Here is a 23,528-nt window from a genome sequence, read left to right as displayed (position 1 = left end):
CTGAATCCTGCCCCTCGTCCTAGATTCTTTTACTTTGATGCAGTACACCAACTCCAGTCCAAGTTCTGCTTAGTGTTTTCCCTTCTGATCTTGTTTTTCAAGTTTTTTCTATGATTGAGAAAATCCCATATTCATCCTTCTGTTTCTGACTTATCTCACTTAACACAATATCTTTAAGTTCTATCCAAATGAGGTGAAGAATGTGAATTCGCCATTTTCAATAGCTGAGTAGTATTCCATTGTGTATATAGACCACAACTTGCTCAGCCACTCATCTATTGTTGGACACCTGGGTTGCTTCCAGGTTTTGGCTATTATAAATTGTGCTGCTAAGAACATAGGTATACACAACTCTTTTTGGATGGGTGTGCTTGATTTCTTAGGATATATCCCCAGGAGAGGAATTGTAGGTTCATAGGGTAGGTCCACTTGTAGCCTACTGAGAGATCTCCAGACTGCTCTCCATAAGGGTTGGACCAATTTACATTCCCACCAGTAGTGCAGGATCTCCCATGATTTTCTACAAAAGCTTCTTCATCTTTTTTCTGTTCAAAGATGAATATATTTTGAACTTTGTATTATGATGCATACATAGGTACTGTGGTCTGTGTAATGCCTTTTCTGTAAGCCTCAGGAGGGATGGGCCATACATATACTCCTCAATATAGCTCATGTTATGAAGCACCCGAAGATAATATGCCAAGTCCAGCACCAATCTCTAAAACATTGAGGAAATATTTCCCGGAGACTTCGATCTGGGAGTTGGTGGTGATAAAGTAAGTTAACTTCACTCTCCTCTATTTGCTTGTGGGTGAGAAAGTGTGGTCCTCTAGTATTTTCAACCAAGGCAATCTTTCTGAAGAGGTTCAATAATTTTTAATTGCTTGCCTTTTCATGATAGAGCTATGTAAAATATCTTCATAGTATAGGTTCACTTCAATTCTTATAGCACTGAACAATTAATAAAGAATAATATCCAAAATATCAGAAAATAGACATGAGAGATAAAAATAAAATCCAAATTCTATATTGTACAGTGCAATACAGGAAGCTTCCTAGTAATAAGATTAAAACAAATAGATAAATAAATCAGACTACATAAAAGTTTAATGATCTATGTTAGATCATAATTCCAAACTATGATTGCCTACAAATCATACAGCAACAAGGATAGTTTAAGGATCAAATAGAAGCACTCAGCTATCTCTAAGACATAAGTAAATGTGATGTTCCTGTAGCTTTATAGGGGCTATTCAGTAGTTAGTGCTTTTTATTATACAAATTCAGTCTTGAATACATGATAAGGTATGCTTGTGAATGAACCTTTATGTAGATTCAGTTCTGGATATTAATAGGATTCTCACATGAGAAAAGATAATTCACTGGGCTGGATGGTGGCACACTCAGTTAAACACACATATTACCATGCACACAAATCCTGGTTCTAGTTCCCACTCCCCACCTACAGGGAGGATGCTTCATGAGCAGTGAAGCAAGTCCACAGGTATCAGTCATTCTTGCTATTTCCCCTTCTCTGTCAATGTCTTTATGTCCTGTCAATAAATAAATAAATAAAGCAGAAAGAAAGAAAAAATGGCCACCTGGAGCCATGGATTCAAAGTGCCAGCACCAAGCCTCAGTGATAACCTTGGTGGCAATAAAATAAAAATGAAAAGACAATCCACCTGCTTATTGCATGCTCTTCACATAACCTTCACCTTAGTTCAGCAGGTGGCTTACTTAGGAGTTTAAGTCCCTGACACCATCACTGAGTGGAAGGCAGGAGCCCTCTGCCTGTCATAGGACACTGGACTCAGACTCTCTTCTACTGCTTCTCTCCAAGTTTTCCAGCCCTTCTTTGTGGAATTCATATTACCCTACTCTGTGTTCTGTGGAGAGGCCTTTACTCTTAAAGTCACTGTCATCAACTACCTTCCTAAATGCATGCAGGTAAGGAGAGAGAGGAGAGATTTAAAAGGGTAGAATAAAAAGCAATTTGGACGGTTCAGTTCCTGATTTCCTGTCCAAGACTACGGATAATTCTGGGAATGGTGCGGTAGCACTGCAAACAGAAGTGTCAAGCAATGCAGGGCTGGATCAAGGAGGTAACATAATGCCAAATTAATTACAGATATTGAGATCAGTCATTCAACTCACATATCTTTTTGTTTTCTGAATTATGTAGAATTCCCTACAACATAATAGGCATTTTGTCAAAAAAGTTCTTGGTCAAAATTATTTTTTCAAAATTTACTGATTTGATTTTGATTTATAATATGACTTTAGAAGTATAGTTTCATATACATATATATGAATATATATATATATATATATATATATATATATATATATGAGTATATAATATGGAAGGGTTCCCAGAAGATGGCGGACTGAGAAGCTGCTAGTGGCTTGAGCTCTGACCACATCTTCTGGAAACGGTAGGATTTTCTGCCTTTAGTAGGCCAGTCAATAAGGGGTCCTAGCAGTGACACCTAGGAGGTGACTATAACTTAATTTGGGTTAAAAAAAGAGTAGAAAAAAAGGGGGAAAAGATTTTTCTTTCTTTTAAATTATTAAGCAGACCTCCTCCCCCTTACCCCCCCCCCCCGCCATAACCAGTCCCTGGGGACCAGCTCCTAGCAGGCTCCCCTGCTGAGCCTCTTTCTTTACTACGAAGATCCCTGTCCCACCAGGGAGTATCATTCATTCTAAGACTATAGCCTTCTGAAACCTCTGCCCATTTTCCTTTCTAAGTAGCCAACCCCCCACACCTCACACCACATAGCTAATTAAATAATTAAAAATAAATAAATAAATAAATAAATAAATAAAATTTCCTTTTAATGCTCTTTTAAGACTGTTCTTTTTCTTATCTTTTTATTTTTTCTCTCTCTCTTTTTTTTTCTTTTTCTCATTCTTGTCAACCTTTCTTCCTTAATCCTACAGCTTCCAAAGCCACAGGCCCCAGCCCCTACACCACCAAACAGTGTGCTTTTTTGAATTCACTGATACACATTTGGGAATTATTTGGGGGAAGAATTCTGACTCAGAGTTGGACTCTCACTGCTAGTATCTCTGTTTAACTTCAGTTCCTCCTTTAGCTACCCCTAGAATATACAGTGGATAGTAGATTTGCATAACTGTCTATTTCAGCTATCCTTGTCTAGTCCTGAGGTTGTTTTTTTTTTTTTCTTTCTTAACAATCAGCTGCCTCTGATCATGAGGTTTGAGGTAATCTGGGATAGGGTTTTTTTTTCCCTGCTCTATTTTATTATTAATATTATATAAAGGCATATATCTTCCCCCCCTTTAGGTTGATCAGAATTAACTCTTAGAGTATCTTTCATTGCTAGGATAGTGGGCATCTTATCTATTGTGGGAGGAAATTGTCTCGTTACTCCTACCTCCTCTACAGACTCTCACCTCCCTCCTCCTCATCCTAGCTAAATAAAAAAATTAAATTAAATTAAAAATAAAGTAATCAAAAAAAAATGTTTCTTTCACTGCTCTTTAATTACAGCTCTTTTTCTTATCCTTTCTCTTTTCTCTCTCTTGTCTCTTTTTTCTTTTTTTTTATCTTGTCATACACTTATTCTTTCCTTCTTTGCCTTTCTGAATTTGTGAATTATTTTGGGGAAGAAATCTGACTCAGAGTGGACTCTCTATGTGTGTATCTCTGCTCTACTTCCCTTTCCCCTCTTGTAACCCCTATAATATACAGTGGATAGTAGATTCACGTAACTGTCTATTCTTGCTTCTTTCCTTTCTCTTTCTTATTCACTGGGATTTGGTTACTATTTTTTCATGAACTGGAGAAATGGTTTGGCTAACTGGTAGTGATTAAATTGCTTCAATACTTGCTTCAGTTGCTACTGTAATTCCTGAGGTTGATGAGTGCAATTGTCATAAAGGTATTTAGTACAGTGTTGCTTGTGATCAAGACACAACAACTGAGGAACAACTGAACATAAAAATAAGAAACACATAAATCAAAAAAATGGGTAGATCAAAAACAAATAAAACTGCTACTCCAATGAATGAAGACAAGAGCCCAGAAGAAAATACAAATCAGCCAGAAGTAACCATAGATAAGAAAAGTATGCAAGCAATAATAAACATATTAATCACAGAAATGAAAACAACATTGGAGGAAAGGAATAGCAATATTAGGGAAACAACAGTTGAGACCCCCAAGGAAAATACTGATTATCTTAAGGCAATTAGAGAACTTAAAGCTGAAATAGCTGTAATGAAGAAAGAAGCCGAGGCAAGGGAAAGAAGACTAACAGAAGCAGAAAACAGAATTAGTCAGACAGAGGATGAGTTAGAGAAAACTAAGAAAGAGGTGAAAGAGCTTAAAAAGAGATTGAGAGACACTGAAAACAACAACAGAGACATATGTGATGATCTCAAAAGAAGTAACATTCGCATAATTGGCCTGCCAGAGGAATAGAGGAAGGGGAAGCAAACATTCTAGAGGAAATTATAGAAGAAAACTTCCCAGACCTGAATAACAGAAAGGAAATCAAGATTCAAGAGGCCCAGAGAGTTCCAAACAGAATCTACCCAGACCTGAAGACACCAAGACACATCATAGTCACAATGAGAAGAAATAAGGATAAAGAAAGCATCCTAAAGACTGCAAGAGAGAAACAAAAAGTCACACACAAGGGAAAACCCATAAGATTATCTGCAGACTTCTCCACTCAAACTCTAAAAGCCAGAAGAGAATGGCAAGATATCTATGGAGCCCTAATGAAAAAGGGTTCCAACCAAGAATAATATATCCTGCTAGACTTTCATTCAAACTAGATGGAGGGATCAAAAGCTTCTTAGACAAACAACAGTTAAAGGAGGCAACCATCACCAAACCTGCTCTGAAAGAGGTTCTAAAAGACCTCTTATAAACAAGAACATCACTATAGTATTGACAATATATCAGAACAATGGCACTACAATATATTAAATCCATAATATCAATAAATGTCAATGGCTTAAACTCACCCATCAAAAGGCACAGAGTTGGGGGATGGATCAGAAAACATAACCCAACCATATGCTGCTTGCAAGAATCCCATCTGTCACAACAAGATAAACACAGACTTAAAGTGAAAGGATGGAAAACTATCATTCAGGCTAATGGACCACAAAAAAGGGCAGGAACAGCCATTCTCATCTCAGACACGATAGATTTTAAATTAAATAAAGTAAAACTTGCAAGGACATTAGATAATGATTAGAGGATCAATCAGCCAAGAAGACTTAATTATTAACATCTATGCACCCAATGAGTGACCATCTAAATACGTCAAGCACTTACTGAAAGAATTGCAAAAATACATCAATAGTAATACAGTAATAGTGGGAGACTTCATTACCCTACTCTCACACTTAGACAGATCAACAAAGCAGAGAACCAACAAAGATACAAGAGAATTGAATGAAGAGATTGACAGACTAGATCTCTTGGACATTTTCAGAGTCCTTCACCCCAGAAAACTGGAATACACCTTCTTTTCAAATCCACATAACACATACTCAAGGATAGACCACATGTAAGGCCACAAAGACAGCATCAATACATTCAAGAACATTGAAATCATCCCAAGTATCTTCTTGGACCAAAGTGGAGTAAAACTAACATTTAACAACAAACAAACATTATTAAAAGTCAAAGAATTTGAAAGCTAAACAACATGCTCCTTAAGAACCACTGGGTCAGAGACTCACTCAAGCAGGAAATTCAAATGTTCCTGGAAACAAATGACAATGAAGACACAACCTATCAAAATATTTGGGACACAGCTAAAGCAGTACTGAGAGGGAAACTTATAGCCATACAATCACATATTAAACAACAAGAAGAAGCTCAAATGAACGACCTTACTGCACACCTCAAGGACTTAGAGGAAGAGGAACGAAGGAACCCTAAAGCAACCAGAAGGACAGAAATCACTAAAGTTAGAGTAGAAATAAAAAACATCGAAAATAAAAGAACCATACAAAAGATCAATGAAGCCAAATGTTGGTTCTTTGAAAGATTAAACAAAAATGACAAACCACTAGCCAGACTCACCAAACAAAAAAGAGAAAAGACTCAAATTAATAGAATTGTAAATAATGGAGGAGATATCACAACGGACACCACAAAAATCCAAAGAATCCTGCGAAACTTCTATAAAGAACTATATGCCACCAAGCTAGAGAATCTGGAAGAAATGGAACAATTCCTAGAAGCATATGCCCTTCCAAAAATGAACCAAGAAGAACTACAAAATCTAAATGCACCAATCACAGACAAAGATACTGAAAAAGTTATTAAGAACCTCCCCAACAACAGAAGTTCTGGACCAGATGGCTTCACAAATGAATTCTACAAAACTTTCAGGAAACAGTTAGTACCCATACTTCTTAAGATTTTCCATAAGATTGAAGAAACAGGAATACTCCCTTCTACCTTCTATGAAGCCAACATCACCCTGATACCAAAAGCTGATAGAGACATAACAAAAAAGGAAAACTACAGACCAATATCACTGATGAACATAGATGCAGAAATATTAAATAAGATCTTGGCCAACCAGATACAGCAATATATCAAAAAGATTGTTCATCACGAACAAGTGGGATTCATCCCAGGAATGCAAGTCAGGTTCAATATCCATAAGTCAATCAATGTCATTCACCACATCAATAAAAGCAAAGCCAAGAACCACATGATTATCTCAATAGATGCTGAGAAAGCCTTTGACAAAATCCAAGACCGGTTCATGCTCAAAACTCTACAAAAAATGGGAATAGATGGGAAAATCCTCAAGATAGTGGAGTCTATATATAGCAAATCTACAGCCAATGGACAGAAGCTGAAAGGATTCCCCCTCAGATCGGGGACTAGTCAGGGCTGTCCACTGTCACCGTTACTCTTCAACATAGTATTGGAAGTTGTTGCCATAGCAATCAGGCAAGAGAAAGGAATCAAAGGAATAGAGATTGGAAGGGAAGAAGTCAAGCTCTCACTATTTGCAGATGATATGATAGTATACATAGAAAAACATAAAGAATCCAGCAGAAAACTACTGGAAGTTATTAGGCAATATAGCAAGGTATCAGGCTACAAAAATCAATGTACAAAAATCAGTAGCATTTCTTTATGCAAACACTAAATCTGAAGAAGAAGACATCCAGAAATCACTCCCATTTACTGTTTCAGCAAAATCAATCAAATACCTAGGAATAAAGTTGACTAAAGAAATGAAAGACTTATATACTGAAAACTATGAGTCGCTACTCAAGGAAATAGAAACTGATACCAAGAAATGGAAAGATATCCCATGCTCATGGATTGGAAGAATAAATATCATCAAAATGAATATTCTCCCCAGAGCCATATACAAATTTAATGCAATACCAATCAAAGTCCCACCAAGCTTCTTTAAGAGAATAGAACAAACACTACAATAATTTATCTGGAACCTGAAAACACCTAGAATTGCCAAAACCATCTTGAGGAAAAGAAACAGAAATGGAGACATCACACTCCCAGACCTTAAACTATATTATGAAGCCATCATCATCAAAACAGCATGGTACTAGAACAAAAATAGGCACACAGACCAGTGGAACAGAATTGAAAGCCCAGAAATAATACCCACACCTATGGACATCTAATCTTTGATAAGGGGGCCCAAAGGATTAAATGGAAAAAGGAGGCTCTCTTCAATAAATGGTGCTGGGAAAACTGGGTTGTAATATGCAGAAGAATGAAATTGAACTACTTTATCTCACCAGAAACAAAAATCAACTCCAAATGGATCAAAGACCTAGATGTCAGACCAGAAACAATCATATACATTGGTAAAAAAAACATTGGTAAAACTGTTTCCGACCTACACCTCAAGGACATCTATGATGAAATAAACCCAATTGCAAGGAAGACTAAAGCAGTAACAAATCAATGGGACTACATCAAATTGAAAAGCTTCTGCACATCCAAAGAAACTATTAAGCAAACAAAGAGACACCACACAGAATGGGAGAAGATCTTCATATGCCATACATCAGACAAGAAACTAATCACCAAAATATATAAAGAGCTCAGCAAACCTAGCACCAAAAAAGCAAATGACCCCATCCAAAAATGGGCAGAGGATATGAACAAAACATTCACTACAGAGGAGATCCAAAAGGCCAACAAACATATGAAAAACTGTTCTAGGTCACTGATTGTCAGAGAAATGCAAATTAAGACAACACTAAGATACCACCTCAATCCTGTGAGAATGGCATACATCAAAAAGGACAGCAGCAACAAATGCTGGAGAGGTTGTGGGGACAGAGGAACCCTTTTACATTGCTGGTGGGAATGTAAATTGGTCCAGCCTCTGTGGAGAGCAGTCTGGAAAACTCTCAGAAGGCTAGACATGGACCTTCCATATGATCCAGTAATTCCTCTCCTGGGGTTATACCCCAAGGACTCCATAACACCCAACCAAAAAGAGTTGTGTACTCCTATGTTCATAGCAGCACAATTCATAATAGCTAAAACCTGGATGCAACCCAGGTGTCCAACAACAGATGAGTGGCTGAGAAAGCTGTGGTATATATACACAATGGAATACTATGCAGCTATCAAGAACAATGAACTCACCTTCTCTGACCTATCTTGGACAGAGCTAGAAGGAATTATGTTAAGTGAGCTCAGTCAGAAAGATAAAGATGAGTATGGGATGATCCCACTCTTCAACAGAAGTTGAATAGGAAGACCTGAAGGGAAACTAAAAGCAGGACCTGACCAAATTGTAAGTAGGGCACCAAAGTAAAAACCCTGTGGTTAGGGGTAGACATGCAGCTTCCTGGGACAGTGGGGGGTGGGAGTGGGTGGGAGGGATCGGTCACAGTCTTTTGGTGGTGGGAATGGTGTTTATGTACACTCCTAGTAAAATGTAGTCATATAAATCACTAGTTAATTAATACGATAGGGGGAAAATTAATTGTATGTCTCAAATTTTTTCAAAAGACAAACTGAATCTTTTTAATATATAGGCTGTGTAATTGATATGCAGACTCTCTCAAAAGCCTAGAGCAAGTAGATCAGAAGCAACCAGTAGCACAGCTATATACCAGATACTGGGTACTGTACAGCAAACCCTAACAAAAGGACTTTTCAAAGCTAACCCAATTACTAAATAATGTGATGATAACATTAACTATCAATTGTCTTTTTAAACCCCAAGACAGCAGGAACCTCACATCTCCACTATAGAGCCTCTACTTCTCCCAGTCCTGGAACCCTTGGATAGGGCCCACTTTCCCCAATCCATATCAAATAATATTGCATCTGCCGATCACAACCTAACCAACACAACGATTGCTACCTCAACATGCTTCACTTCAGACTGTGTCCAGAGACTTCACATGTGGAATGACAACTCTTCGGCTTCATTACTAGGGTGAGACCTTTCCTTTCATAGTATACTCTAATTCCATCTCAGGTGGTTCACTTTCTAACAAGTCACAAAACTTAGATATACACCCGTTTCTGTGAGAGAGAGCATATGTTCAGACATATCCATAAACTACTGCAAAATATATACCGGAAAGCAGAAGCACACTCGAGTTTGCAGTGAGTACCCCCCTAACACTTCGTCTCCACTATTCCAAGCTTTGGGTCCATGATTGCTCAACAATTTGTTTGACTCCGTATGTTAACTCTCTTTTCAGTAACCAGGTTCCAGATGTCATCAAGATGCCGGCTAGGCTTCCCTGGACTGAAGACCCCACCAATGTGTCCTGGAGCTCCCCTTCCCCAGAGACCCACCCTACTAGGGAAAGAGAGAGGCAGACTGGGAGTATGGACCGACCAGTCAATGCCCATGTTCAGCGGGGAAGCAATTACAGAAGCCAGACCTTCTACCTTCTGCAACCCACAATGATCTTGGGTCCATGCTCCCAGAGGGTTAGAGAATGGGAGAGCTATCAGGAGAGGGGGTGGGATATGGGGATTGGGTGGTGGTAATTGTGTGAAATTGTACCCCTCCTACCCTATGGTTTTGTTAATTAATCCTTTCTTAAATAAAAAAGAAAATATATATATAATATGTATAATGCATAATATAATACATATTATATATAATAATATAACACATATTATATAATTATATATAAGAAAAGCAGCACAATTTGTATTAGCTAAAACCTGCAAGGAACCCAAGTGCCCGACAGCAGATGAGTGGCTGAGAAACCTGTGGTACATATACACAATGGAATACTATGCAGCTATTAAGAACAATGAGCCCACCTTATCTGACCCATCTTGGACAGAGCTAGAAGGAATTATGTTAAGTCAGCTAAGTCAGAAAGATAAAGATGAGTATGGGATGTCCCCACTCATCAACAGAAGTTGAGAAAGAAGAACAGAAAGGGAAACTAAAAGCAGGATCTGATTAAATCGAGAGCAGAGCACCAATGTAACAATCCTCTGGTGAAGGGGAGGGTGGCCATTGGGCTTCCCGGCGTGGCGGGGGGGTGGGGATGGGACACAGTCTTTTGGTGGTGGGAATGGTGTTTATGTACAATCCTATTAAAGTGTGTCCGGGTTTTCCCCGACAGGTAGTCGGGAGGAGGGGAGATCTGGACCAGCCGGACCCCCCTTCTGGGGTTGAGTAGGAGAGAGAGTGTCGATGACTTGAGAAAACACACCACACCAAGTCGGGAGTTCTGTCAAGGCAGTGACTCGTTTTATTGAGAAAAAGAGCATTTTTTGTAGGCAGGGGATAGAGGCAGGGATGGAAAGGTAGGGTGAGATGACATTAGAGGTGGTGTGAGGTGGCGTCACAGTCAGTGGGGCCTATGCTCTTTACGCATCATCAGCTGGAGGGCAGAGGAGAATTTAGTTATGGCCTACAGGAAATGCTGTGTCACTCTGAAGAAGTTAGTGGCCATCAGTGAAACTCGAGCCAGGCTTACGGAATCTCTGCTGGGCCTAGATCAGGGCCAAACAGACCCCAACATATCCCCCTTCTGTTTTTGTAATGCCAGGTCGCATAGCTCCTGTCTTAGGTTGTCACCACACCAGTGATCTTACCCGTCATTGGATACCATGCCTCTGCTGGCTTCTGGATATTGGCTCCATGACCTGTCTTAGGTTGTCCCAGTCTCTCTGAGATCTTACCCGTCATTGGTCTACTGGAGTGCCTGGGAGGGTTCGTAGCCTTCAGGCTCCAGAGTCCTGAGCCAATGATAGTGGACCTCAACCTGGTGAAGCCGTATTTCCTCGAGCCTTTGCTGGATGAACTGTGCGCTTTTATTGAGCAAGCAATGCCCCATGGTTAAGAGAAGGAGAAGGAGAAGGAGGGGGCCTAAAAAGGGGAGGAAATAGTGTAGCAGGCCATGGAGGCCAGTCCACAGGGGGTTGTCTTGGAATTCTCTCCTCCTTTTCTCTAGACCTTCTTGAAGTTTCTTTATCTTGTCTTGGACGATCCCAGACCAGTTGGCATAGAAACAGCACGTTTCCTGTAAGAACAAACAAAGGCCTCTCTTTTCTACTGTAAACACATCTAATCCCCTACGATTTTGAAGGACCACTTCAGCAAGAGAGTCAAGCTGTCTCTGGAGGTCTAGAATCGTACTGGAGACAAGTTGCATTTTGTTTACCAGATGGAGTGAGAGCTTTTTATAAAAATGGGATGCCATCCCAATACCTGCGGTCCCAATGGCCACCCCGGCTGTCACACCAAGACCAACTAACAGGGGTATCATGACAATGGCTCTCTTATGTCGCCCTCCAATGAGGTCAAATAAGGGGATGGGAAGAGGCTCTTCCCCAGGGATGATATCAACATCTGGCAAGAGAAAGGCCAGAGCACAAATGGCCTACCCAGTTGGTTGGTAAGAAACTGTGGGCAAATCTATTGCCGCAGGTAAAGACCATTCCTGCTGGAGGGCATCCTCCGTCACCTGGATTTAAGGTAATCTTGTCATGGCATAAAGAGGGGTGGATCTCTCCCACATCTATGCAGGAAATGTTGGGTTGGGAGGACATGTGAAGGCAAATCCCTGGATTACCAAGGGGGAGTACCTGGACCTCCACGGGTGGAAATAGAGTGCAGTTGGTCAGGGGGAGAAGGTAGGTTGAGTTAGCTGGGTTGGACTTCTGATCGATTGATGAGCTGAGCCCCGAATAGTTGGAAATGAGGGCGAGGGGTAGTGGGTGACCAGTTTTTATACAGAGCCAACAGTCTTGAGCAAGGTTAGGGGAGGTTTGGTTGAGGAGAGCAAAGGTGGTCTCAAGGACCCCCTTGGTCTGAGGATCAAGGGCCAATTTTCCCTGTTCCTCAGGGAGGACCAAAGGATGGTGATTTAACTCAGAATATTGGGAGCTGATGAGCTGCTCAATCCTCTGTTCAGTTTCTATTTTTTTAACTCTGTCTTGGACCCCTCCTCCATCAGAAAACCCCATGGGTGCTGTGAGGTCCCAACAGAGGGTATCTCCTGGTGCACCATAGCAAGGGGAGGAGGCTATATTTCCTCCCTCTAACCTGGCTGTAGGATTAAGGACGTTCCGAGGGCCCGTCCAAAAGGTCTTATTATCAAACACCTATGTGCATTGTTGGGCCTGGTCATAGCATGTGGAATGCATAGTCGGGTAGAAGTTGGTGCAAGGGCAAGGCCCCAGGCACCCATTGATAGTGGGAATAATCTTGGGCTTTGTGACACACACCCACCTGGGTGTCCTATGTTGTTCATTAAAAAGATAGGCCATTTCAGAGGGGCAATCAACAGTTTTGGTTGTGAAACCCTGGGAAAGGGAAGGGGTAGTCTTACTTCTGCTTCCCCCACAATCACAAGGTTTACCCATGATCTTACTGAGGTGGTTCCAGGCTTCTCAAGGGTTACCAAACCCTCCGTCACACATGGGGAGTGTCGTCATCACGATCAACAGGAGGGCCTTCATTTTCTCCTTCTAATTCTGTGGAGGAAGCAGAGGGGAGGGTCTCAGGGCCAAGAGCTACCCTGGAAAGATCATTGTCATCATCCCCCTGTTGGGGCAAATATTTTATATTTCTGACCGCTATCCATATTGGTCTTTTTTCATTTTGGGGGAACACACATCCGAATCCTCTGCCTGCTGTGAGAAGTGGGTCTGGCCCTCTCCAGGCTCCAGTGAGCGGGTCTTTCTACCGGACACAGATTGAGCTATATGAGACAGAGGAGGTCCAATGTTTCTGGAAGGGGGATAGCTGAGGGCTTTTTTTTAAAAAAAATTTAATATATTTAAGGTGAATAATGCCTTTTTTAGTTGGTCATGTGGGGGTAGGGACTCCCCCTTTTGTTTTTGTAACTGAGATTTGAGAGCTTGGTTTTGTCTTTCAACAATTGCCTGTCCTCTGGGGTTGTATGGGATGTCTGTAGTGTGGTAAATTCCCCATGTATGGAGAAACTGTGAAAAGAATTTGCTGACAAAGCACAGGCCATTATCAGTTTTAATCTGGTCTGGGAGTCCGAGGGTGACAAAGCACTGAAGCATGTGACTGATAGCATGTTTAGATTTTTCTCCAGAGTGGGCAGATGCCCAGCATGAGCAGGAGAAGGTATCAATTGTCAAAAAGATATATTTAAGTTTTCCAAAAGGAGGATAGTGGGTAATGTCAGTTTGCCACAAATGATTAGGACGGAGCCCCGGGGGTTACTTCCCATGGTCTGAAGAGGGGGCACCTGTAGAAAGGGCTGACAGGACTTGCAGGTGCGCACTATTTTTTTTGAGGTCTCTAGTGGGGATATGCGGGAACCTATGGTGGAGGCCTCTCCAGTTGAGATGTGTTAAGGAATGAAACCGTGTGGCCTCAGAGACGGTGTTAAATTGTAATGTAGAGGCCAATTGGTCAGCAATGCAGTTTCCTCGGAATAGGAGTCCTGGAAGGCCTTGGTGTCCCCAAAGATGTTGGATGAACAGGGGTTTTTTTCTTTGCTTAAGCAAGTTTTGGGTCTGGATCATCAAGGGAGTAATGGGATTGGAGTCAAGCCTGATATGGGCCTCTACCAGATTGGTTAGTAGGTTGACAACATAAAGACTATCAGAAAATAGGTTAAATGGCTCAGGCACGGCATCGAGTGCCATGACAACTGCATACAGTTCTTTGAACTGAGCTGACCCCTCGACAGCGTGAACATCTGTCTTTATGGGTGTGAGCAGATTGTCTCGTCTGGGGGGGGAATAACTATGGAAGATCCTGAGCGCCCTCCATCAGTAAAGATGGTAAGATAATCAAGGTCCAGCTGGGAGAGGAAGAGACAGGGAGGCCTCCACTCAAGTCTAGAAAAGGAGCTCATCCATTTGTAAGGGCCATAGTGACAGTCTATATTTCCAAGAAAGCCTTCTAGAGCCAGGGCAATCCAGCCATTGTTCCTCTGTAACCAAAGGAAATCAGTATTTTTGAAGGGGGTGATAAGAAATGAAGGTTTGACCCCAAAGAGTTGGACAGAAAGGTCCCTACCCTTAACAATACAATCAGCTAGTTGGTCGGTCATGGAATAGACATGGGGGGTCCCTCCCACAGAAAGATGAATAGGTTCACTGTTTTGACCGAGCAGGGCAGTGGACAATGTTTTTCCAGGGAAAATGAAAAGGATGAGGGGCAGACTGGGGTCATAGCATTTAAGAACTGCTCAATCAATGGCGGCCTGAACCCTGGCAAGCAGTTCTAGCTGATCAGGCCCCAGGGGTATATTGGAGGAGAGATCACCGTTTCTTAGGAGGTCAAAGAGGGGGAGGAGCTCTTTGGTAGTGATGGGAATCCAAGATCTCAACCAATTAATTTCCCCTAACAGCTTTTGCAATTGAGGGAGGGTATAAGAGCCCTGGATCTGGAGCTGAGGTTTGACCGGGGAGACCGAATCTAAGCATAGTATAGACCCAAGAATCTTAAAAGGGGGTATCTTTTGGATCTTTTCAGAGGCTATCTGGAAATGGTTTTGTTTAAGGATAGAGAGACACTGAGCAGTGAGCTTATGGAGGGTGGCAGGATTAGGGGCTCCCAGGATGATGTCGTCCATATAAATGTAAAACAGGACGTCAGAGTCTTTTTGGAGGGCAGAAAAAATGGAGCACATATAATATTGGCAGATTAATGGGCTGTTAGCCATGCCCTGGGGCAGGACAGTTCACTCAAAACGGGAGTCAGGTCCCCCAAAGTTGGTGGGTGGGGTAGAGGAGGCAAATTTACTGCAGTCATCGGGGTGGGGGGGATGGAGAAAAAACTATCTTTAATATCAATTATGGTCAAATGATATGAACTGGGAATTTCTGGCATCCAGGGTAGCCCTCTTTGAGGGGTCCCAAGGAGGAACATTCTTTGGTTTCCTTAGGAGGCCTGGATGGAAAGCAGCTTTTTAGAGCTGAGATAGTAGGGGATACCCCAAGAGGCGGAATCTCTCCTTGGTCAACCTGGGCCTGAGTGATCAATTGTTCTACTGGGTCCCAGGTGTCCCAGTCGAAGAGGTTGGCAATAGGAAGCCAAGGGGCGAACTTAAGTAGGCACCCCAAGGCCTGAAGGGCTTGATTATCAGAAAGAGTCAAGCCTCGACTCTTAAGTAAAATACACAAGGATTCAAGGGAGGGATCTGGCTGCCCCCCTGGATGAGGTGGAATCCATGATAGGATTAGAAATATAAAAAAGGGGTGAAAAAGAACTGGCATCTGATGGATGACAGACAATCAACTGTGCTCGCCTGACCGGGCCCCTCGCGGGACCTTAAGGGGTCTTAGCTTAGGAGTAGTCGTTTAAGCCCCGACCTGGTCTTGGCATGGCCAAGAATCTCCAATAAGGTGAAATGACCCCTCGGACATGCAGGTAGAGAGCCCACTCATGTGCCCCATAGCCGCGAAGGCCGTGAGGCTCACAACATGCTCGCACACAATCACACGGAGGCAATCATTCAGTCAAGGCAGGGGCAATGACCAGACTGGCCACTGTTACTTCAAGACTCACGGGAGAGTAGCCCCGGCCACGGCCCGTCAGTTGTCGTGACAAATTCATTTCTTTCACGCATTGCCAAAGTGAGAAGGGAAAGAAAGAGAAGAGGACTGCCCCATAATTTATGGAGGTACACTCACCAGCAGACCGATTGGCCCATCAGCATTCTTCCGTTGAGCAGCCTCACGGGGCACCAGTCTGTCTGCTCAATGTTGATTGATGATGTCGCTGGGGACTGAATCTGAGACCTTTGGTGCCTCAAACATTAAAGTTTATTTGCATCACCATTATGGTATTTCCTCAGCCTTGTATTTTGATAATTTCTATCCCTATGCCTCCCTTATGGATGTAGGTCAGTTTGGAATTGAAAGCTTCTCCTGACTTCCTAGCATCGCACAAGGAAAAGAGAAAAGAAACCTACTGCACGTGTGCAAATAATCAACAAACCTTGTCTTGGATGGTAATTCCTAAAACTCTGGGTAAGTGACAATGCCTAAGCAGTTCCCTAATCAACAAGGGTGGTAGATACTGAACACTGCTCACAGGATATTCCATATTTTTATTCTCTCAAGTGTTATTTTATGATGTTATTTATTTGCTTATTTTGCATTTCTATTCACACTGATGCCCTTCTCTAACTTCCATCTACCCGAGTCTCAACTTCTCAATGCTTGGGTATTAGTTACTCAATTTATATGAGCCTTGGGTTGCTTTTATAGTTTTAGTTTTGTTTCCTATTCCAAACATTTGCAAGGATTAAAGTATAGCCCTTGAAGACATTTAAAGAGCACATTCATTTTTAGATGTTAGAGATTACTTGGACTACCATCAAGAGAATATTCATTTTTGTCTGCTTTCCTTGCTTTAGGGAATGTGAATGTGTCTGTGAGTGCAGAAGCAGTGCAGTCCACAAAGCTGTGTGGAAATGAGGTTGCTGAGGTCCCTGAAGGAGGAAAGACACAGTCATCAAAACCCTATTGGTGGAGGTAAGGCAGACCAAGCCCCTTGACATGTTTGTGAATTCCTAACTGAAATAATCAGAAGAAGAAGTGCATAACCATTACTGATACAATAAAAGAATAATTTCATCTACACACAGCCATCTGATTAGACTACAATAATTTGCTATCCTAAAAGTCCAAAAAGGAAATCTTGTTAGCTAACCTTGTTAGCTTATTATTATTAATGGTAATTTTTCACACAGAATTTTGAGAAATCTTCTGTTTTCTTGATTTGACCCTAGCTTCTAACACTATATATATCCTAGGATCATTATAATGGAGTTTGAAGATAGTGTACTTAGTAGAGCTCATGCTTTACCATGAACAAGGCCTTATGTTTGAGCACTGGGAATATATGGCAGCAACATGGTACTAGTAGAAGCTTCACAGATAGTGAAGTGGTGCTACAATGTTTCTCTATCTTACTCACTTTTTCTCTCTATGTAAAATTAACAATTCTGGGAGCAGTGGTATCATGCTTACATTAGGCCAAACATGGTATTGCATTAAAATGGTAATAAGTACACTTAAACATATTTTATTGTAAGACCCACCCTTCAGAATAAGGAATCTATGAATGTGCTTCTGCGAAGTGGAAATTTATCTTTTCTCTCCTTTTCTTTCTTTGTGTAAAGCCTGAAGGTACTGAGCAAGAGAAGACTTTCAACTCCATGCTCTGTACTTCAGGTAAGAGTCCATTGACATAATCAAACTGAGAACAATGCCTCACAGTAGCATGTACTCCAAAGTATAATACATACACATGCAGACAATTTCCAGAGTGCCCATTCAACTGGGCATAATGGTAAATGTTCCTTTCTATATTTTTACAAGTGAGAATGCTGAGCCTAAGAGTGGGATTTATTAATATGGCTTGAAAGTATAGTTGAGACTAATAATTATGTTTTCCTGATTCTTAGCCCTCTTACCTCCAGAGCCCATGGACTCCTCACTGTTAGACAAGAGAATTATTAGTACACACAGTACTAGGTAAAGAGAGAGTAAAGCTATGATAAATATGAATCCCAGCAGGAATTTTCTTAAATAGTTGTTGGTGAAATACAGGGCATTTTGCACACATCTTAATAAAAAAATGTTTTTTTTTCCATGCTAAGTGGGTACTTAGCAACAGAATATTATCGTATCATTACACAACAGTTACAACTTTCAACCTTATTGGCACAGGCATATGTCAGTAGTATATACAGTCCTGGGTGGCAGTGCACCTGGTAAAATGCACATGTCACCATGCTGAAGGACCCACATTCAAGCCCCCAGGCCCCACTGCATAGGGAAAGTTTTATGAGTGGTGAAGTAGTGCTGCAGGCCTACCTCTCTCCCCAACCTCTTTCTCTCTCCCTTGACTCTCAATTTCTGTCTCTATCAACAAAATAAAATTAGTAAAATAGTATATATGACACATATCTATCATTTGAGAATGATCACCTTAAGGTATTTTTATGTTATCTATTATAAATATAGAATTCATGAAAATGTTGGTAGGAGAGGTGAACTAATATATATTCTTATCTTAGAATCTTAATTATGCTAAATTAAATAAGAGAATTCCAGATTCCCATCAGCTCTTAGCCTTTTCTTAGATAGCTTCTTTGCATGGTAACTCAAAGCATAGCAAAGTGACAGGAAAAAGAGAAGCTGCCAAGAGAATATGAACTGTTAAAGTTAATCTCTCACAGGTAAATATTCTTTTGCTTATTCCTTCAAGTTCAGAGTTCCTTAAGAAGATCTAACAATACTACTGCTAAGTATAATAGTAATAATAACAATAACAACAACAACTTTAGATTTAATATGTTGCAGATACTGTTCTGATTCATACAGTTCACATGTATTATTTCATCAACTCATTGAATTAACAGGCTACATAATGAAGAGGTTAAGTAGTTTATCCAAGTTACACAGCTACACAACAAGTAACACAGCAGAGACAGAGCCACATCCAGGCAAAGTGGTTTAGCAGTCTCACTTCTATCTACTGTATTATATTGCTCTAACAGACATTATCCTTTGGTATATGCTGTCTCTTTCCAAAGGTACTGAAATATCTGATCAGTTGTCCCTGAAGCTTCCACCAAATGTGGTCCAAGAATCTGCCAGGGCCTCTTTCTCAGTTTTGGATGAGTCATTTTGCACTTTCAGGAAGTTGGGGTAAAAGAACTGCCAACACACATTATCTCTATATCTGTGTTCTGAATATCCACTTAACTAATAAGTGTCTATTTCTGCTTAGGTACCAGAAGGATCACTATCAATATGTATACTTCTTCTTGTTTAAATGATAGAATAAATGACTTAAATGTAGGAATATTTTTGTGTTTCATACTGTTGGCTACTAAAAACTGAAATTTCTTTGATACCTAATCTTTCACATTCCCCAGGTGACACTGTAGGTTCTGCTATGCAAAATATACAGAATCTCCTCCAGATGCCCTATGGTTGTGGAGAACAAAGCGTGATTTTATTTGCTCCTAATATCTATGTCTTGAACTATCTGAATGAAACACAACAGTTGACTGAAGAGATCAAGTCCAAGGCGATTGGGTAGCTCATGAGTGGTAAGTGACATTTACAAAAATAAAAAACTAAAATAAAAAGTTTTTCCCCAGTAAAGTCCGAGTTATATCACCAGCTATTAAGCTAATAATGTTGGCTTTGTGGAAACATAAATTATCTAATATATATATATATATATATATATATATATATATATATATATATATACACTGTACTTACAAATATATAAAACATCAGAAGAGTAGACCCTAGACACAGCAGGTTCGCAGGTTCCTGGGTACATCAGCATGTACAGAAGTGTGGTATGTTTTTCTGCAGTATGTTAGACTAGTTGAGCCTTTCTTTCCAGGTTACCAGAGACAATTGAACTACAAGCATCAAGATGGTTCCTTTAGCAGCTTTGGAGAAATATATGACAGGAATCAGGGCAACACTTGGTAAGAAATAGATTCTGGGTCTCAACTTTGAGTTCAAATTGTGCACATACATTAACCTATTTATCTCACAATAGTCCTATAAAATGAGAGCAGTTAGTTTTACTCTGTGTTTTCCCTTTTGGTCATTGTTTCTTAAGTTCCACCTATGAGTGAGATACTTACCCATAATATCTTTAAACCACTACCAAGACTAATCCTAAAATAAAGTATTTCTAGGCTTATTCTTCAAGTAGAATTTATAAAGTTAAGAAAGTATAAGATATTTCTACATAAATAGCTATGTATCTATCTGTATAGCTGACAATCACAAATTGTATCTGTAAACCTTGATGTTTTATGTAACATCCTACTCAGGGGTAACTCTATAATATAGTTATCTTAGTTTATCCATTATTTCATTTTCTATATGTCAATAGAACCATATTGTGTGCAGTGCCCTGTTCTGCCTGGAGACTGCCTGGAACACAGTGAAGGAAGGACCTCATGGGAGTCAGAGTTATGTCAAGGCTCTATTGGCCTATGCTTTTGCACTAGAGGGAAACCAAGATAGGAGGACAGAAATATTGAATTCTCTTGATAAGGAAGCTGTGAAAGAAGGTGAGAACAATTAGTGAGAAAAAAAAACTTCCCTCTACTAGCAGTAGTTGTACAATAAGAGGAATATTTTCCCAATGAAAGTACCAAGCTTTATCTGAAAAAAAATTTAAAGATTTTATTTATTTATTTATTTATTTATTTATGAAAAAGACAGGAGGAGATAAAGAACCAGACATCACTCTAGTACATGTGCTGCCAGGGATTGAACTCAGGACCTCATGCTTGAAAGTCTATTGCCTTAGCCACAGCACCACCTCCCAGACCACATATCTGGAATTCTTTAGCCAAGTCATATACTGTGAGATCAGATCACCTCGTATAAAAAATACCAACTCTGAGATTGCATATGTAAAACAGAGAAAAATATAATGCTCCAGATAAATCACAGAAGTTTATTTTTACTGCAAAAGCCTATATATAGACTTATACACATATATCCATATCGGCCTATATACTTTGATGAAAAACCATATAATAAAATGTCACAACAGAAGTCAGGAGATAGCTCAATAATTAGAGTGCATCTTACTGTGAGTAAGTCCCTGACCTTGATTCCAAGTGCCACATGGGAAAACCACAGAGCACCAAGGGAATTTTGTGAATGGTGGTGTGATGATTTGGTGTATCTCTCTTATTATTTTTTTTTTTGTCTCCTTCTCTCTCTAAACAGAGAATTAAAAATTGGAAGGTATAGGGCACAAAGCTCTTGGGTTTGTGCCCTATATAGTAGAGAAGATTATTTTTCATTTATTTTATTTTAATGAGAGAGTGTTTTCCTATAACATTACTCAGTTGTGCCTTATAATGGTGATGAGAATTGAACCTGGGACCACAGAGCCTCAGGCATGAAAGTCCTTTGCATAATCATTATGCTGTCTCCCCAGTCTTAGTAGCTTATTCAATATTCATAGTCAATAGCTTATTCAATGAGGTTTTTCTTAATATCTGTCAGTGATTATCATAAAAGTCCTCTGAGACAAACAGGCTTTATTTTTCTCTTCCACCAATGCAATCCAAATAATATTTTACAGATTGATAATAAGGTTCTATACTTCTTCCTCCAAAAACAGTCTCTGTCTTATCACATGAAACTAAATCAAGTCTGGTATAAAAGTGTAAGCTATGTGTTGGGAGAGGGTTTTTTTTATAAAAGAGAAATGTGGCTGGGAGGTGGCTCAGTGGTAGAGTGCAGGACTTGCATATACAAGGTCCCAAGTTCAATCCCCAATCTTTCATAAATAAATCAAACCTTTTAAAGAGCAACTGTAATAAATTAGGAAATATCATCTCCACAACGTAAATAGATATTTTAAAAATAATAGAAAAGTTCTCATTTTACTTATGTTGCTTTCATCTCCATATGTATTTATTTCATATCTACAAAGAGCAATGGTAACTGTTTTAAGATATTATAATGCATTGGGAGCAGCCTCAAAAACCCAGGGCATCTATTGAACATCTTCACCAACCCCGGACCCTGTCTCCTGAAGTGCAGATGACATCCTATGTGCTCCTCGCTTATCTCACAGCCCAGCCAGCCCCAACCTCAGAGGATCTCATTTCTGCCACAGGCATTGTAAAGTGGATAACAAGACAACATAAAGCCCCCAAGGGGGCTTTTCTTCTACCCAGGTATGTGCTTCCCAAACTGGTCTGTGGGAAGTTTTAAACAGAACAATTAAAAGGGAAGAAAAACTAAACATCTTTATATCTCAAGCTATTCATGGATATTTGAAGGCAGTAGGGATATGAAAGAGAGATCTATGACATTCCTAAAAAAATATTCATAAAGTTCTATCTTAACATCCTACCAATTGAGGTATTATCAAAACACATGATTCCTCCCTAAAGTTGGACCATATCATTAGCACTCTTTGACCATTAGTCATACTGTAGACAAGGGTTCCTGAATATTAGAATTGATGACACTAACGACCAGATAATCATTTTGGTGGACATGTCTAGGCCATTGTTAAGATATTTAGCGGCATTCTCTGCCTGTCCCCACTAGGTGCCAGTAGCACCCTACTCCAGGCACATTCACCACTTAAGTCTGGGTTCAGTCTCTCAGTGTTCTCACATCTTTTATCTAATGTTTCAAGTTCTCTAATTTTCCTCAGCTTGAACAATCTAGAAAGGTGAAAAGAACAGAAGTGAACAACAACCATGTCCTTCTTTATGTGGAACAGGTAAGAGCCATGGCAATTCGATGAGATAAAATAAAATTTGGTAGTCTGAGTGTTTTCACTAAAAAAAATCAGATAATATAAGGAAAGCAGTCACTTTCATAAAGTCTGTTTATTCTAAAAAGCATAAAATAGATAAGTTCATGAAATTCTGGAAAATAAATATTTCTTTTTTATTAATTTATTAATTTATTTATTTCCCTTTTCTTGCCCTTGTTTTTTATTGTTGTTGTTATTGATGTCGTCGTTATTGGATAGGGCAGAGAGAAATGGAGAGAGGAGGAGAAGACAGAGGGGGAGAGAAAGACATCTGCAGACCTGCTTCACCTTCTGTCAGGTGACTCCCCAGCAAGGTGGGGAGCCTAGGGCTCTAACAGGGATCCTTAAGCTGGTCCTTGTGCTTCTCACTACATGCTCCACTTAACACACTGTGCTACTACCCAGCTCCCAAAGTGAGTATTTCTATCAATGTGAAAATTAATAGAACAAAAGGTTTATTATGCTTATGTATCTATCATTGTAAAGATCTCCCAAAAACAAATATACTATGACTGATTAATGATAATATTAATATCCTAATATATCATTATCTTAAAGAAAATCGAGTGTAAATCTCATGAATGTCAACAAACCCCATTGCCTTATTATAAGGCAAAGGGAATGTTGTACCTAACCACATAAAATAGTATTTTGATGTTATAATTACATATGGTGCAAAGCTGAGTCTCTGCATCTCAGAAAACTACTAGTGCAGAAGAATAAAAGAGAACATAGATTATCTCTGTGATTTGGCAAAAAATC

General features: G+C 40.0%; 1 pseudogene; it reads left to right on the top strand.

Moving 5' to 3' along the window:
- LOC103107055 (pregnancy zone protein-like) overlaps positions 1–22,308 on the top strand; it is a 42,733-nt pseudogene extending 20,425 nt beyond the window's left edge.
- Positions 22,309–23,528: the final 1,220 nt, after the last annotated feature.

Source organism: Erinaceus europaeus, chromosome 7 (genome assembly GCF_950295315.1).
Source record: "Erinaceus europaeus chromosome 7, mEriEur2.1, whole genome shotgun sequence".
Taxonomy (NCBI): Eukaryota; Metazoa; Chordata; class Mammalia; order Eulipotyphla; family Erinaceidae; genus Erinaceus; species Erinaceus europaeus.
Note: the sequence above shows the minus strand (reverse complement) of the source record. Positions and strands in the feature narration are given on the sequence as shown.